This window comes from Vanessa tameamea, chromosome 7 (genome assembly GCF_037043105.1).
Source record: "Vanessa tameamea isolate UH-Manoa-2023 chromosome 7, ilVanTame1 primary haplotype, whole genome shotgun sequence".
NCBI lineage: Eukaryota > Metazoa > Arthropoda > Insecta > Lepidoptera > Nymphalidae > Vanessa > Vanessa tameamea.
In genome coordinates, this window is record NC_087315.1 from 6,160,137 (window position 1) to 6,176,004 (window position 15,868).

The 15,868-nt window shown below is 32.4% G+C and overlaps 1 long non-coding RNA gene across 1 annotated transcript; it reads right to left on the bottom strand.

The window, feature by feature from the left end:
- Positions 1 to 3,145: 3,145 nt before the first annotated feature.
- On the bottom strand, positions 3,146 to 4,378 carry LOC113401236 (uncharacterized). Its single transcript, XR_003369123.2, has 3 exons — positions 3,912 to 4,378; positions 3,600 to 3,709; positions 3,146 to 3,371 (listed from the first exon to the last, which is right to left on the bottom strand). It is a non-coding gene; the product is annotated as an uncharacterized LOC113401236 (long non-coding RNA).
- Between the last annotated feature and the right edge of the window lie 11,490 nt (positions 4,379 to 15,868).

The window sequence follows — 15,868 nt, forward strand, 5'->3', positions numbered from 1 at the left end:
AGATATTTATTCAATCGTAATTTAATAATAATAATTTATAAATGCTATTCTAAAACTTTGAGATTAAAATTTCATATTAAATTAAAAAATTTCTATAAGTCGCGATGGCCGACGGATTAGAATGTGTGGTTGTAAATGGTGGAATAGGTTTCTTCACGATAGACCAACCCGTATTGGAGCAATGTGCTGGAATTGGCACCGAATCTTTTCCTTAAAGGGAGAGGAGGCCTTAGCCTATCAGTAGGACATTTACAGGCTGTTACTGTTACTGATTCTAAATGTTTTAGATTAAATAATTCTAAAAAAATATAAAAATCTTTATGGTAGGGCTTCGGCCAAGCCCGTTTAAGTAGGTATAGCCCGACGGACTTGTTCAATATTCTACCGTCAAATAGCATTACAAAGTATTGTTTTCTTCAGGGTAAATGAACAAATTACCGTTACTACAGCCGCAAGGTACATAACATCTTAGTTCCCAAGGTTGGTGGCGCAATGGTGATGTAAGGAATGGTTAATGTTTCTTACAGCGCTAAAAGCTATGGGCCTGTTACCATCAGGTGATCCATGTGCCCGTCGGTCTACCTATAGTATAAATATAGGCTTGCAGCTTATTCCAAATCGCAATTCTTAATTGAGAACATCTAACAGCAGAGTAGACATATGCAAACACACGTGCACTTACTGTTCTTTCACTCCCTAGATCCATTGGGTCGAATCCAACATGAGTAGAGTGAGTTCAGCAGCAAGACCGACGGCTTTATATGTTTATACAAACAATTATTAATATATTTATGTAGGACAAAACAAACACTAAGAGAAGTAACACTTAAAATTGAAAGGACGTAAATTAAGAGATTCCTTACTTAAAGGTTATACGATATGTGCAAATTGAAATCTAAAATAAACTTAAACATGTCTTTTTCAATATAACAAACAATAAATTCATTCATATATATTGATTAATAAAAAAAAATCGACCTTTATTTGTGACTTGTTCAATTTCGCAGCATAACAACGTGTCGTTACGGGTCTCATTTACTAGATGATATGAAATTTCTTCATATTTCCACACACCAATAGAAATTTTATGAAAAATTCTTCACCAGTAATTATTATGCATATCGAATAAAAGTAATATTTTCATATTTCGTTGACAAATACATAAATAATTATGTACTGACGTCGCGACAACGATGATGACCCGAATTGTTTAACACGAAGATAAAACGTATCGACCCACTTGATCGCCGAGCGTGTTACATCGTTACGTTCGTAGGACCGCTATTTTTTAGTCTACATACGATGCCTAGTTAACGATTTCCACTAAAATAAATTGATGATTGCTACATTAAAACAAGAGATGTTATCCATGCATACGATCTGGTGCAACTGATTTGAACAACATTTATCCTCATCATAAAACGAAATACATAAAAGACAAGCAGTTAGTCGCCTGATAGTCTGAATTTTAAACAATGACTTTCGAGATTGCATTAACAAATCTTGTGAAGTAGTAACAAAGAAAGTAGTTTTTTTTAAGTATTTAAATTCAATTAATAGTAACTTTACGTCACAAAGTTGTAAGTTCGCAATCTGCTAACACTTGCACTGGCCGACCCTTGCGACGTAACAATTACATAAAAACGTTCACATCAGGTCGTCGTCAGCCGTGTTTCCTCTTCGATCGTATAAACTTTCACGAAATCAAACAAAGAAATAGCGAAGCGACTCATTTGCATCATTCCCACGCGGACAAAAGAATGACCCAATCTGTTGGCAAAGAATAATGTGTTACCCGAAATTCAATGGTCATGGTTCGTCTGTCGTGGGTCAGCCGATCGGACTAGAGGAATTTATAAACTCTGTGACCTTTCCCACAATTTGTATTTTCAATAAAATCACTAGTAAAAATGTTTAATATGTAGGTGAAGAAAATTACAAGTTGTGTACGTTTTATTTAGATTTACAGTGTTTTCTATCTGATGGAATGTAGAATATCACAACTCGCTGGTAAATTATATTACAACAGGGTTGATTTGCATAGAAATTGCAATAAGCCGGGTATATTGGAGTGACGGTTGATTAATAAGTGTCGTAATGAAGAAAACAATAGTAAAGTACTTTCTACTCGCGCGTGCGACAACGTTCCACCGCTCCCCACTTACTGTCCCCTTCCCCCCATCGATGGAGAGTACATACCTAAGAGCTGCCCACGGAGAAAGCCTTTGACCTCACCCACAGGGCTTGTTTGCTACAAACCGTATTTGTGGCGATTTTACATACCAAGACTGGTATTTAGAAATTGGTCTGCGAGCTCCGATTAGAACTTTCGTGTCGGGATTTTATAGCCCCAAAAATCTGGCTTATAACAATGAAGGTCAAGGCTGCGTCCTAAAAATATCTGAAATAGCAATTTTATAATAAATTCTTCATAAAACTATATTATATGGTATTCTCCATGAAATAAATGCAAACTTAATGCTATGTATACTTAGCAAAAGATTATTTTATTAGTCTTACTAATTATATCTTACCATTATTTCCCACACATTAATCATGCTTTTTAAGATGATAGGCGCGATATATTTAATGAATTACAAATACTCCAACATTACAACTGTATTCATTTGAAAGTATGTATTCATTGTAAAGTATATTAAAAATATAATTACGAACTTCTCTACATTTTTACAACTTTTAAATTAAACACCCGATACTAAATTAGATAATAAAGTTTGAATTAGTCCTTGCTATAAGATATCAGACCAAGCGCGATAAAGACGCGCAGTCCGAGGTCGTCTGATCCCGTTGAGCGGGAGACGGGTCGGGGTAACGGGCGGCTAATGAGAACGAAGCGGTTCAGCTATGCAGATGCCGATTGTGCACGAGCCGAGTAAAGATGCTTTCACATCGCTATGCTAGAACATAATTTTATCTAAGTATATAAAACAAAATTATGAAAGGATTGAAAAAATGGTCATGTCTTTTTGAAATATAAGTAAGTATATCCATTTTACAAATTAAATTTAATACGATTATTAACATAAAAAATTTATAACTGTACAACCAATATAATATTTAAAAAGTATACAACTTAATCAATATCTAAATATCAATATAAACGTCCCTTAGAATGTTATGATTGCAGTTATTTCAGAGTGTAATTAATTTCAAATTTTGTACAAAGTATGATATAGATGATATTGTTGACATATCTATTGTGAATATGTTAATAACGGATCGAGATTGCAATAAATCATGCTGCATCTGCGCCGGCGCCGCGCACCGACGCGAGACATTGTGCAACCGCGGCGCAATGTGTCCCCGCCTTCACGGCCTGTTGCTTCGACGGTCACTTCTCGATAGCCGCACTACAATAAAATTATTTATGACTTACGCAAAACTATTCTTATAAAAAAGTCTTGTATGGCTTCAGCCAAAAATAAACATTTAGAGATATAAACTAACTACATGAAATCAATATACCATTATTTATAAATTCGCAAAAAATATTAGAATGATGTTTACTAACCGTAATTATTTTATAATAATGCTTACAATTCAAATGCACAACGAATTCAGATCGCCAGCGAACATACCCACTTGTTCCTTCCCTCGGTATGAGCAAGCGGTGATCTGCTGAGGATCGGCACGCGGGGAATGTTTCAGTGACTAATCGAGCAACCGCGGCGAGTTCAACTCTTAGGACCTTAGAATAGCGGACACGTTAAAAAGGTCATCTCATTAAAACCAATTTTATATCATAATTCTAAACAAGCTTAAACCAACACCTCTATTTTGAAATTAGTTTTGGATGATAAAGTTTTATGTATATTTTGTAAATTACTGAATTTTAATAATTGTCTATCTATTAAATGATTTGTAATACGCACAACAATATCCTCACATACCACTTCTAATTGACTTCTCATTCAGGAGTTACTACAGTCTACAAGGACTAAAAGTTGCGACGTCGTATTTCATGCCACACTTACGAGCTACAGACAGATTGCGACGTTTTAACAGAACAAAGATTTAATGTTCGCGTGTAAACCACGGTGCTTTATAAGTAACTGTTTGTCATCCGATGTTAGGGATAAAGACTGTCTTGTATAAACATTCAAATCTTTGAGATTAAAGTGACTTTGTTAGGACCATTTTATACTTAAAACGGTCATCACAAGCGGTCGATGTCTTTCTTTTCTAATTCAAAATGTATTATTCTAATAATTGTAATATAATAAATATACGCTGTTTTACACTTTTGCTAAAACAAAATTATCAAAACTGTGAAGTAGTTCATTCAATTTAACAACAGTAAAATAGAAGGCGGATTTTAAACAATTTACTTCAAACAGGCAGCCTTAAAGGAAACCGCTCAAACACAAATATGTTGCATGTATTGGCAACCATGACTAATGATAAATGAATGTATAAACAATAATTGAGCCGTATATATACTGCATGTGACCGAGCGATCTAAATTGTCCCCTACTTAATGCAGGTTATAATGGACAGTTCGAAATCAGATATTAAAATAAAAAATAAATTATACAAGATTTACAATTAAACTAAATGCGTGTTTTGTATTTTGCATAATTAATAAAAAATTTATTAGTAATTTTATTGTGTTGTAATTACATAAGCATTGTCGCACGAAACAACTACAACGGCTCTCAATCTACGTCACGCGATAAAATTATGCATTCAAATCATTTAGTTAAAATCCATTTATGTTTAATAAATACTAATCAAGCAGTTACGTATACATGTAATTTTTTTGTTTTATGCATTTTATTATATTAAAGTGTGTACCCAGCTAGTAAGCTGGGTACACACTTTAATATAATAGTAGTAGTAACTACACGCATATATATTTTTAATCAAACCAACGCATAGTAGTGGTCATTATGCACCAGGCGTATTGAAATGAAAATAACAATGAATGTTTTATGAAACCTCTCGGTGGAAGGTAGTCTGATTGCTCGAACAGTATTACACAATTACCCCGAAACGAATATTAAACCAGTTCACTAATCACTACAGTTAATGTGCTGTATTTATCAATAGACAAAAATGTAGCTTGTTATTCATCGTATATAAACCGTACGATTAATACACAAACAGGAATTAAGCATTTATGGAATGTGGTTTGTAAAATATCAAAATTGATTGAAACTCATAAACTAAGCATAGTATTGTCATCGAGGAGTTATTTTCCGTTTTAATAAACTTAATTCTTTGGGTAAATTATAACACATGTTTACTTACTTTTATTTGAAATTATAAGATATTCATAAAATGAATTATAAAAGGAAATTATTAATATAAAAACATAATACTCGTACGAAACTCGTACAATAAATCGCTCAGTTCAAAATAGAAATTATGATTAACTTTATAATATATTAATATACTATTTACAAGGAAATAGGAAACACTTCATCGTATATTACATATAGGTCCACATAAAACAGCATAACTTTCTCCATTTGTTTTGTTGTAACGGGGCCACTGCGCCAGCGCAAGTAACAATACAATAGACAGAGATTGCGTACATCATATTCATGTAACAGAAACATTTACTTATACAGAAAAATAATTATTTTAAATGAACTAATATTAATCGGTTATATTTTTTCTCTCTATTTATACGGCTAAACTTTCAAAATTAAAATTAAATGATAACAATAAGTTCATACCTAAACTACGCACATTCACGTTAACTTTATGATGAATATTTAAAAAAAAATACATCGTTAGTTATATTTAAATCTCATTACACAATTAAATTTAATCTATGTTTATTAAAATGTTATCAGATATTTATGGCAACGCAAGAATATTTTGAACACGGAAAATAAAAATTCCTCTATGCAGGTATATTATTCTACCACTAGTACGATCCAGTTATTGAATGTATATCCAAGTCATAGAAGAACCTAGATAATAGGTACATTACAAAATCATGACTATTACATTACTTACTATATTAAATGAAATAGGTGTCTTTTAATTTATTTAATTAAAATATTGTAAATTAATTCTTGAAATTATTATTATTATTTTGCATGTAAAAAACTAATAGCGTTCCTTCCTAGCTCATTAAATTAAAACCGATTACGACACATTCTCTATAACCGATACGTCTTAGCGAAATCACTTAGTCGCACTCATTGCGACGCCTTGTGATCGGTATCATTTTTTTAAAATTTATATCTATAACAATAATATGTATAATAATCTGTTATTACTAAACGCATTTAAAAGTTACTTTCGCTCTGACATTGAAGAACTCTTCCAACTCCACGCGTTGCTTAGTTCGACGATTACTCCCCAATAACAACGGTAAGTAACCTCGTTACAGTTATACTCGTAAAATGTCATGTAAGCACGTTCAAACTAAACTAAACTCTGACTGGTTCGTTGCTGTCGTAAACAAAATGTATTTGCGGTGACCGGAAAAATAAACTTGTACAGAGTACGGTCACCGTATCTGTTACCGAGTTGGTAACAGGGTGGGTTATTTAGCGCGAAAAAAATTATATCATAATTATTATGTGGATCCCGGTAGGTTAAGATATTTAGTCGTGAATTGTTTTAATTCTGTTTTATTTATATCTTAATATTGTAAGTTATTAATAACTCAAAGGAACATACTTTTTGAATATAATTATCTTTTTTTATTTTTAAGCTCAAAACGATCAAGAACATGTTGAACTGGTCAACTGTTTCTAAACTAGGGATACTCGTTGAACTTTCTTAGGGCAGGTCACGCGAAAGGCAACGTGCAACTGACGCTCTACACTATTTATTACTTTCTTTATTTTTAATACATATTTATTCAGGTTTTTTTTAATTCTATCTTTTAGTAGTAATTATAAAAACTTTTAAAATAACTAGGAAGATGAAATTTAGATAATCTATCGAGATGACATCAGTCTCAAGATCATTTTAAAGGCACACCAACAAATGACCGTAGTGTTCCAAAATAAGACACAAATTGAACAATGAGCGCGGCGACGCAGGCCCGAAAAGAAAATTAATTTAGGTATTGGTGTCGGTCGGCGAACCCATGATTGTGAAACGCTGAGTGATTGCGCTCAGCATAGTTTGTGTAATCCACCGGCAACAGTACAATGCGCCACCGAGTCAACCGGCCCTCGGAATCTTCACTTGTGGTGAAACCTTTTTAACATCATTTTAAATTCATAATTTAATATATCGAGCCAAAATATAGTTATTATTTTATTTGAAATATCAATAAGGCTTCATCCATTTTACTTTCTCGACAATTTCAGAAGATATAATAGGGTATAAAATCGAAAACATCATTTAAAAATTCAAAACATCAATATTAATTAACAAATTCACAGTTCCACACTTTTTATAAATATCACCACTATCAGAAAACAATTACAAAAATTGCTGAGCAGACCATACAGTCGGTAATTGGATGATGAGATCTCGTGAGGAACGTAGCCCGAGGCGGCATGAATGAAAGCCGCTCTCTGGCATCGCTCTACGCACACTGCTGCTGTGTCCTGACCGCAAACAAAATTGACACTGTGATTATTAAAATGTACACAATACATTGCCGTTTGTGGCATCAACTTCTTAACAAATTTCTATGAAATTGTGTAATGTATTTTCACAATACGCAAACAATTGTTAACAATAACTACCATCGCGTAAACCTTTAAGGATATCGACATCCGCCAAACGAGTTTTTCCAGTCCGTATCATCGCAATATCACGGTTATTATTGAAATGCGCTGCGATCGCGACAGGTAAGTAAAACATTTATCATGATATGTTTACCTAATGAAGTGTATTTAGTGCGGTGAATATTAGGTGTGAAATAAAATATAAATAGACGAAACATGGTTTCGCCGCAAAATTTAACGAACAGTAATTATTTTTATAACTATTTCTCATATTACGTTATAGTCTTGAAATATATATATAAGATATATCAATTACGCAAAGGGATAATTCTTATGGGCAAATTACATTAAATAACAGGTATCATGTTTCACAATATCATAACAATGACCGAAATGTGGCGCTATTTTTAATGATTACGTTTAGAAAGTCACCGGGAAACTTTGACATCAATAACATGTTGATTACATCTCCGGTCGTACTTTGTAGTCGCATGAACACGTTGACTTTCATTTAGTTTCTTAAAACAATTAAACTACAATATTAGGTTCTGTAAGTGACCTTCGCCCGGTGATTTTTATAATATCTTCGGCCTCATGTACGTGACAGACATATATAAGATTATTTTCTAAAGAAACATTGATTTTAATGTTAAAATATTTACTTTGTACGCTTCGAATGAAATAATATTACTTGACAAGCAGTAAAATTATAAAGTATTTACTATAAAAATCAAAGGTATTAGAATAAATAGCGAAAATGTCTGTTCTTTTTCAATATATTTAAGCAATTTATTATTTTAAAAACCATTAACAAAAATTAAAGTACTATTAATGTCCAATATTAAAATAATTAAATAAAGGTAATAAAAAAAATACTGAAACGATTGTCGTAGCTACGTAGCGAGCGTAGGGTTCTGACGTCACTAGTGTAACGCCTACGACTGCTACACGACGTGGGCTGTATCTATTCAGAATAATATTTATATATTTGACCTTTACTATTAACAATATTTTGTACGAAACCGTAGTTTAGATAGTTATTCAATTATTATACAAAATATAAAATAATAGTGACCAATAAAGTAGCAACTTGGAAATTTTCATACAAATATTTATCAAAGAAAAAAATATATTAACCTTTTAATGACGTCAAATAAGCTGCAATTGAAATTAACATTAACTCTTTTCAGCAGGTAACCTAAAAACCAAATAAAGATAAGATAGAAACACCATAAATACGTATCTATAACGGGTTTCAATCTATTTGTCCACTGATGGTTGATTAGGTTATTTGATCACATTTTTACTAAACAGTAATAATTAATTTTAAGTGTAATAATAATATTCACAAACTAAATTTAAATACGAAGTGCTTAGACGATACAACTTAAAGGGCATTGTAGACGATGATATTAGAAAATATTCACTTTTAAAAAATTTAATCTGTCTCATACATAATCGACAGGCTAAATAAAGCATAAATTGTTTTTCTCGAAAGAGTTTTTATTTACGACCACAAAAAGTAATAAAGTAGCCAGCAAGTGCGCGCTTTATTAAACTCGGCCGTATGCCACGGCGTACATTCCGGTCTCAAAACCTGTCTGAACGGGTGAAATCAAACGCTGAAATGTGAAGTAGGGACCGTCCTCTTCGCATTGTCTCATACATTATCAACGCCTTAACTCGTCCGTATAATATTCGTTTGAATCCGGGCAAAAATCGCGGTGTATGGTATAAATGGCCGCGATCTATGTAAATTGTGAATGCCTACACGCACAGATGCGCTTTCGAGATGATATCAAGAATGATGTAAACACCGGCTCATAATAGAAACGACAATCATTAGCCTTATTGCTTTAAGTCATATTAGAGATTATCGGTTATTTAAATCTTTAATACACATGAACAAAATTCAATGTCCAAAATGCTAAGAAAAAGTAAAAAAAAAGCTATAACTAGCTAAAATATATTGAATTATGCGAATACGAAACCAGAAGCGTGTCATTCAGTTCGATTTCACCGCTGTGCGTTTTGATGTCAGTGACTAACGATGCAGTCTACTTTGCAAACGCCGGTTCGCAAACGAAACATAAGTAGCATAATCTGCATATGAACGTAGAAATGTGCAAGCATTTCTACACCGACGAATGGATAAGCTTATATCTTCACAGAATTATCTGTATTTTAATAAATCTAAATTTTAAATCACTCTAAAGTGTGAAAAACTAATATTTGACTAAGAATTTTAGAAAACAGACAAATATTGTATATTTTGATACCTTCACTGAACACAAGAAAACTTAAACACTATAAAATTCAACATGAAACATGGTAGTGCATTGCATAGGTATTGTTATCAATTGCAATTAAAAATATTGACGATTAAGTATTCGTCAAATTTTGTCCATCTTCAAATTCAAAAAGTAAGCTTAAATAGATGAAATTAATAGCAGAAAAAATAGTTATCTTTGATTTTTGTCAAATTCCACAAGAACTTGTAACTTACCGAGCTTATTTTCGGGCATTGACCTATCACCGACCCGGACATAAATCTTCGTAAGCTCATATTATTATCTGAATACTTAACAAATACGGACCGCTTACTTAAATCATTTTACTCTAAAATTTTATTACTCTATTTGTTTAAAAAAACTGAAAATATCCTTTAAAAAATATTAGCCATTTTGACCATTGTGACCGATACGTCATTAACTTACGAAATTTCTCAAAACAAATCTTACAGTTTAACTACTTGTCACAACATAATTTCCATAAAACATACATTATTAATTTGGATAAGCCTCACTTTATGTGGCTCATATTCAACTCGTCGAAAGGAGCTTAGCGATTTAAGCAATGATTACCTAGTGTTTTAGCTGCGAGTGCGAGTTCGTCGCTACAAGACCGTTTACAACGCGAGATTTATAGCCTTTAAAAACTTAATGACTGCGCCTTAGCCGGCTTAGCTTAAGAAACCGATACACACGGAGGCGGTCTATACATAAAATTAACATTAAATCAATAAATACAACTATATAAATCTTATACAAATTAATTTATTAATATAATTATAACTCACACTGTCAAATAGATATCTATATTAAATCTATATTTTCTCTGTGACAAGTACTTCGTATACAGTATTCAGTTTATAATGATATATCTACTTATTAAAATTTTAATTTTAAAGAACTATTTAAGTACGCCGGTTAATTGTTTTATATACTAAGTAGATGTCAACTTCGTCAACGTTCATTCCTTATATGGCTTTGTGTCAACGCGGTAGCTTTTTTATTTTAAAATAATAAATACATCATTACCAAAATTGGTATGATGCATTACGGATTCACTTAGCGTCACCCTTGGACCGAACGCGACCGGTTTTGTGTTGAAATGAGAACATTAAGAGGAATAAGATCGCGTATTTCGACGGGTGTATAATCAAAGTAAAGCCGTACCGATGTAACTGTGAAGCAGGCAGGCATTTGTCGAGCTTGCCGTGTCAATAAACTTGATTCGAAAGTGGAAGACGCTCCGACTTACATAAGCAAGTAACAATGTGAGCCACGACCGAGTACGCATAGATTACGCTACGTAGATACGATATGTTTTAACTGGTTGAGTAATAAAAATCTACTCTAGTTGTGTTCATATAATTTGTTTTTAATAAATAAAAACGACTGGATCAACCCAACTCCATCCAAATCAATCGTAGTAATCCGTACCAAGCGACCTAACCACCGTTTCAAGGCGGGGATTAAATGCAGCACAGATGCATAATACAGCATTTATAAGGGAATTCTTTAATATTTGAATTGATGTTTTGTTAATAGTTAAATTTAATAAAAAACTTGTTATCATACATTCTGAATTATTAAATTACTAAGAAAAATTTAACAAAGTAAACTATTTTAATAAAATATAAAATGCCTACACAAAATCGATCGAGAAATAAATGATATAACAGCATTATAACTACAAATATAAAATAAAACACAAAAAAAATAATTAAAAACATCGCGTTTAAGACTCAACGTTTCTCTACGTGTAATGTTTACGATGATAAATCTTTTGAGATATATCACAATCCCGTTATAATTTATATTACTATAATAAGCTGTAAAATAAATTAGAGAAATACATATTTATAATTTAAACTTCTTCAAGTTACATTAAAGTTGTAAAATGTAAAGATAAATATGTTAAACCAATTCTTATTTGAATTTTCTACCTCATTAGCTTCTCGATTGATCGACCTTTCAATTAATCAGGTGTCGATCTGTTTATATAGATATAAATTATAGGAATAAAATGCTAATGATGCCTTGTAGCGTTTCTACAGAGCGAAATCTAGGAGAGTCGACTCAACAGTCAACACGGCCATGAATCGCGGCGGTAGTCCAGTTATTTGCAAAACCGCTATTTATAGCAATCCCATAAGCGAGTCGGTATTAGACTTATATCATGTATCATTTAAAATATGACTTATGTATATAAAAATATTACACGCAAACATTGTTTATTTAATATATGTTAAGATTATTTAATTTTAGATGATTACCGACACATTAATATTTCACAGAATACATCTTATTTACTTTTATTACATTACTGTTGTGTATATCAATAAAATAATTTATATTTTATTATTAACATCTCCCTGGTGTTTGCTTACTATATACATATTTAGTTTCAAAATATAATTCATAATAACTTAAAATACCATTAGTAATTCATTAGTTTGAAAAAAAATGAATCGAAATGTAAATTTTAGCTAACGCATTACTAAAATATATACTTATATTTATAAACAGAAATATATTAGATCAATTATTTACCCAAGATTTCCTAGAAATTATACATTAAAATAATGATAAAAACGTTGACATTTAAAAACCACATACAAGTAGGTATCATAAAGACAAATTATTATAATTTTTCACTCTTTAAATTAATTTGATTTGTATTTCTACACTTCCTCTTCAACTGTAAATAAAAAACTAAATAAACGATGACTTCCTAAATTATTATTAAAAATCAGAAATTATTTGAAAATATTTAAAATCTCAAATGCTGGAGTTTTTCAGAATAAAACATATGAACTAGCACGTCATTTCTGTATACAGGTGTTTATGATTCGAATACCTGAATCGATAAATGGTGCTAATTATTTATTATTTTAATTACTCACTTTGCTATAAAAATTAAAGTATCAGATTATGTACATCATTTATATTTGCATTCGATTCGAAGATTTAATATTATCTTTAAAAGTACGTTGTTCAATAATACAACATTTTTTGTCAAAAAAAAATTTCATGCTCGTAATATTCACGTCTACGTATGTAATCGCACAAAATGCGCTTTGAACTTTACGAGAAAACTAGTAATTCCAAGGCCGTTGAATATCGAGCACCTCACCGCAGGTGTTAATAGATGACGATGACAGCTTGCTGTCAGGTGGACAATTTGCGACAGAACATGTTCTTATGACAAAACTACTTTTCACATTTATGACAGATAAGTATTTTTGTCGGCACGTGTCGCGAATTTTTTTTTTTATAAAAAGAAAGAAATTCCTTGTCTTCTGACCATACTTAACGGGTACTAGCCATTTGTGAGCGAAATATTATAGTACAAAAGTGTCTATGGGAAAACCGGTGATCCCTCTGTTCCCTCACACTTTTGATCCGATGGGATAGCAATAGAACAAGACCAGAGTTTAAGAATAGGACAATCGGCTTTATGTATTTTCCAGAGCACGGAAATGTTAACATCGCCACCTTCCAGGCTCCGGGCTACTACTGAGAATTTCTTGAGATAAAGTCCAGTAACATTTTACTGAACCGATCAATATTAAAACCGAGAACCTCGGGATCTGAAGCCCGCTATAAGATATACGACATGGAATAGGGAGCTCCAAATATGTATGTCTGTAGTGAATGGTTTGTTACAATTGACCATAAGGATAAACGCTGAAGTCTTTCAAAAACACTATATTTATGCAATTTTTGTCGAGTCACTTTTAATTACAAGTTTAATACAATCAGTAGTGTGATTTAAAAATATATTGAAATCAGCAAGTCTTTAACGAATAATATTAAAATGAAACCATAATTGTATGTTTAAATTACCGTTGACGACAAAAATAATTAGACGTACCTTGGTCGGTGTACTCGGTATACTCGATGTGTCGGAGTACGCTTCGAACTAACGAAACGAATTCATATAAAAAGATAAATAAAGTTTTTACAGATTTAAATTGTTACTTATTTAAAATAAAAAATATTTTATAATTTTTTTTCAACAGACTATAAACAATAAAATTAATTAATGTTATAAAAATATCAAAAATCAGAGAAATAAATAAACTTACCCCATATACAAAATATTTTAATCGTTTACAAACTTATTCGAATTCTATTTGGCTTAGCAAAATGCCCATCATTCAGCGATCAATCAAAAAACCTTTAGTCCGGGTCAATAGTTAGACAAAGGCTTAGTAAGATTGTAGTAGTCTCCGGTCGGGTCGAGTCAAATACTTTACGGTGAGTTTATTAATTAAAGCAGCCGACCTTGCGAGCGGCACTTGCAAGGAGGTCGGGCGCGTGCGAGCGAGACGACACTCAATTGCGCAGCTCGCACCTCCTTCTTCGATGCGATAGAATTAGGACTCGTTATTGAAGAGGGATACGCCGAGTTTGAAATCCACTGAACGTTGCATATTGAACGTACTATGTTCAATCCATTGGCAGACATCAATATGTTTTAAAATTTCATTTTAATTAAAATGTCGCAAGGGCGTAGCATCTGATGCGGCGCGTCATCAAGCCGCCATCCGATCGACTCTCCTCATTGACCTTCCGTTATCTGCAGATTATCGGAGCTATAAACACTTTTGCATCATTTCCTGAAAAGCTAAAAATCGTTACTTATAATAACAACTTCTACATTTTTACTAAATTTAATTAACAAATTTTTTTTTATTACTTTATGATTAATAAAGTAATTATTATCGTAAAAATACTAGTTTATGAAAATTCAATAAAATTGACAATAATTGAAAAAATATCAATCTAAATATTCAATAATTACGACGAAACAAGTTTTTTGAGTAAAATTTACATTACAATTTTATGTTTATAATGAAGATACTTTATGCCTGTAACTGCCCAAAGATACGAAAATCAAATAAAACAAACAATTAGTAACAAGTGTTTTAAAACTATATAAATCAACGCGAAACTAATCAACAAAGAGCTTTAAAAGTAGCTTGGACGCCGAGCAATTATGGATGCTAAGAGGCGAATCTACAGTAAGCCGGTACACAATGACGTATCATACCAACACAAACACGCGTCGAGTAGCGGAGAGAACAATCACAGAAGAGCGCGAGCCGGCCGCCGGGAGATCACTCGAAACCGCACCTTAAGCTCATTGTCAAACCGATTACAATAAACAAACAGGGACAGACGCGGTTGGAATCCTGTCAAACAGGCGAGTTCGAGCGTTGACTTATTATCGGTAGAGCATTTCTGTCGCCGAGGTCGTTAACCTAAAATTGTCTTTATATGAATCGAAAAAGGTCCATTTTAGCATGAAGCTCGATTCGTACAGGTAAGACACGGGCGCCGTCGCTTACTGCCCACACACACAAACGCAGCTCTGCGCTGCCATAAATAAAAGATTCCTACAGAAACAATTGTTGCGTGGAGGCGAGTTGAGGCCTCAGTGAATGTACATAGTCGACTAATCGCCGTCAGTCGATCGCGAAAGTAGGTGACCGCCTGTGATTGACGTTCTTACGAAATCTCGTCCGATGACATTTAAACGAGGATGGCCAATATTTTATGCCTTAATTTAATATATTTTTCATTGCAATTTTAATATTTTCATTCATATTAGTAGTTGTAACAACATATAGTAAATCGATATCGACGATATACATTTTCACAGTTGATAAGATTATTGACATAACTGTTAATCAGCAATGATAAGAAATCGGATGATAATAACCAAATTACATGTACAATAAATTATCGCATCGGATGGGTGTTTCTAAAATTAAATCACTTTGGAAAATCAAAGTACTTAAATATAATATTGTTTTATTAATCCGAACTCCACGGAAACCTCTGTTCCGAGATAAAGCCGCTCTACTTAACCTCACCACACAGAGACGCGTAAACATGAAACAATAC